This window comes from Nicotiana tomentosiformis, chromosome 10 (genome assembly GCF_000390325.3).
Source record: "Nicotiana tomentosiformis chromosome 10, ASM39032v3, whole genome shotgun sequence".
Lineage (NCBI taxonomy): Eukaryota > Viridiplantae > Streptophyta > Magnoliopsida > Solanales > Solanaceae > Nicotiana > Nicotiana tomentosiformis.
The window spans coordinates 9,111,506-9,115,138 of NC_090821.1; the positions used below are offsets into that span (position 1 = coordinate 9,111,506).

The window sequence follows — 3,633 nt, forward strand, 5'->3', positions numbered from 1 at the left end:
TTATTTCTTATTAGAAAGATGTACTTTTTGTTTTTGAGATTTCTTCTCCGTAGAAAATCAGAGCAAAATAAGTGTGACCTAATTGTTACTCCTATTAAAGTGGAATAAAAATTCATAGAAACAAATTCAAATCTCAACAGAGTCAAAAGAGTGAGTTTTATCTTCTTATATGTCTAGTTATTGTAGAATAGAGAGTAATTTAATATTTGTATCATTATATGGTAGAAGGTACTCATAAAATATTTGAGTCGCATTTAAATCGATTCATATTGTGAAATCATAGATCAAAAGTTCATCATATATGTCCACCGTCACGCTCCTTTTCACCATCCGTGACCACGCGAAAGAATTTTAAAATCCGCCATCACCCACCCACCCAAGCAAGAAATTAAACTCAAAGACAATAATACAAGAAGGAGTAACAAATTTGAAATCATTGAACAATCTTCTTTCAGATAGAAGACATGAACCAAAACATCAAACAGATACTTAAATACTTTTCTCTTTCTTATTCATCAAGCAAAGCTTCCGAAGTTCCTCCAAAGCTTCTTGGTCAATCTCTTTTTCTTCCTTTATTCTTATTTTCTCACTCAATTCCTTTGATTTCTCCCTCAGTTCTTCTCCCATCTTCTTCTCCATTATAACATTTCTTATAGCTTTTGCGATCTCCTCTTTTCAGCCCTCCTTTTTCATCTCTCTGAACCTTCAATGCCATGCCTTGCTCAACTGCATAATTTGCAGTTATAAACTGATCCATATTAAATGGCATGGCTATAAGTGGAACCCCAAAATGTATACATTCAACTGTAGAATTCCAACCACAATGATTCAAGAATCCGCCAATGCTTGTGTGACTCATGATTTTGGCATGAGGTACCCATCTTGAAACAACCATCCCTCTCTCCTTAACTCTATTCAGAAACCCTTCAGGTAAAACTTGTTCAACTTCGCTCCCTGGAAACCTAAGTACCCATAAAAAGTTTACATCGCTTAGCTCAATTCCATGAGCAATCTCTTGAATATTTTCCTTTGACCAGACGTTTTCACTTCCAAATACTGCATAGACAGTTGAAAATGGATCTCTCTTATCGAGCCATTCTATGATGTCGGAATCCTGATCATATTGAGTGCTTTCATCAGTTTGCCCTATGAGTGGACCAACACTTAAAATCTTCTTATTGGTTATAGTGGACAGGTACTGCATATATTTAGCCTCAGTTTCCTTCCAATTGTTGATCAAAATGATGTCATTAGACTTTTTGCGTGCGCTGTAGACAAGAATCTTTTCCAAAAATGTCGTAATAGACGATCCAGTAGGCTTTGAAATCAGTCCTATCTCTATCTCATTGTTAGAGAGACACATTTCTGGGAAAGGGTAATCATCAGTTGAACCGTCGTGCAAATAAAGATGATACATAAAAGAATAGGATGCTGCACCAGAAACTGTGAAATTAACAATAGGAATATTTTTTGATAAAGCAATATCTGGAGCCCATGCCTGAAAGAAGTCTTCTATGATCAAATCAGGGTTAAGATTGTTGACTATGTTGGAAAAGCTTTCGCCAGCCATTTGGAATGCCTTGAAAAGAGATGGATATAGATGGTTAGGAAGGCCTTTGGTGCTCTGGTAGTGTGAAGGAAGATCGGGCATAGATGGCAAGTGAAGTTCTATGAGTTCGATATTAGTGTTTGAAACATCTGAGAAGTATTTTTCTTGGCTTTACTTAAGGAAACTAAGGACAGCAGAAGTGGAACATAGATAGATGTGGAAGTTGGCTTTGGAGAGCTTTTTGGCGAGTTCAAAAAATGGAGTTGCATGACCATGTGCTATCATTGGAACAATCAGAATTTTTTGAGGTTCATCAACCTGCTGTTTTTTCCCCTCCATGAAATCAAAGTTAACTCTTGGTCGAATAGTGGGATTTTGTTGTTTGAATAGATCAAAATCCTTAGAATATAAAAAGGTAGTATGTTTTAGGCAAAGAGGAACACTAATCAGATTGTTGGAAAAGATCAGAAGAGAAGAGACATGAGGAGGGGAAGACCTCTTTTATTGAGTGAGAAGTTCTTTAAACTGTCTTGATTCATCCAATATGGAAGGAATCTATTTATAGGAAAAAGAACTTTGCTTTTTCAGAAAGTTAAAGGGCGAAACATCTTATATTCACACATTGTAATGACCTTTTTAGTGATCGACTAACCCCCTTCAGAAAAGAAAATAACTTGCTAAACTTGATGATTTTGTCATGTAACATAAATAAGATGCACATGGTGTAATTATATTACTAATTGGCAAAAAATTAGTCATTTATTGATTCTTGTAATCTGTATAATTATTACATTGCCAAAGTTCAATTATTATGATACAATTATTTTTATAAAGATCATGCTAAGCAATCACAACGCATCGATCGATGGGGAGTTACAAGGAATAGAGCCCAATTATATTTAATGAAAGTATATCTCTCCAGTTAATGATAGAGATATACTGTGTTGACTTAGAGGATCTCTTGTTTGTTTTAGTATCTATCTATCTATCTCTATATATATATATATATATATATATATATATATATATATATATATATAAATATATATAAAGTAGGACATGGAAAAGCTGATGTAGCATATCTCTTTGGCTTTCATTCACATTTATCTTTTTCTGGTTTTTTATGCCTTTTTTTTTTTGTTCAAAAACAATTTTCCCTTTCAATGTACTTTTTACTATTAAAATATGACAATTATTACTCTATTGTAACTCCTAAAGGTACGTTACTTATTTTTGCAATTACTCAATAATTACCACCCTCTTTAGTACCTGTCATAATTATAATTTTTAAGACCATGAACTTTCATTTTAATTAGTAAAAATAAATATGACACCCAAGAGTCAGTCCTCTTCAAATAGTCCTTCTGCTCTCAAGTATTGTTTTCATTCCCTTTGGCATCAGGTCAATCCCTTTGGAATCTTTTTTTTTTCTTTTTATTTTTTTGTAGTTTTTTTGCCTAGAAAATTATTACTTTGGATGTAACACTATTTAGCCTACTTTTGTTTTTCAGAAATCGTTGATGTATTGATTTCCTGATAATAATTGTTTTCAAATGTTATTTGTTCTCTTCAAATTTTCTGATTTGATTGATGTTATTTTTTATCATGTTTTTATATTTTACTGATTCATTAATATGTTGTTTGTTGCATATATTACGGTTTTCAATTGATGTTGCTCTCTTCTTCTTTGTTTCGTTCTATTTTTGGACATGGAAGTGGAACTTCCTAATTAATTTCTAATGGATATGAGTTTTTTTGAAGTGAAAGTAAGTTTGTCAAGGTATTATAATCTCTAATGCCAATTGTCTTATGTTTCTTTTTGAAATAATATATACATCTTATTTTCTCTATTTTGAAATATATAAATAGCCAATATACTTTGATGTCTTTCATGTATTTTACTTGAGTGTGTAAGAATATTTGTTTGTTGTTTTTGCTAAGATTAAGAACTATATCAATAATAGTATGTACAAATGTTGCCTTAAGATAAGTTTTACCAGAAAATACTTAAATTTACTGAAGTGTAGTTCCAACATGTTAGATGAGTTTGGATTGTTTCCCACTTTGTGCTCTTTTTTGAGAAT

The 3,633-nt window shown here is 32.3% G+C and overlaps 1 pseudogene; it reads right to left on the reverse strand.

Moving 5' to 3' along the window:
- Window positions 1–419: 419 nt before the first annotated feature.
- LOC104118418 (UDP-glucosyltransferase 29-like) lies at window positions 420–2,197 on the reverse strand (annotated as a pseudogene).
- Between the last annotated feature and the right edge of the window lie 1,436 nt (window positions 2,198–3,633).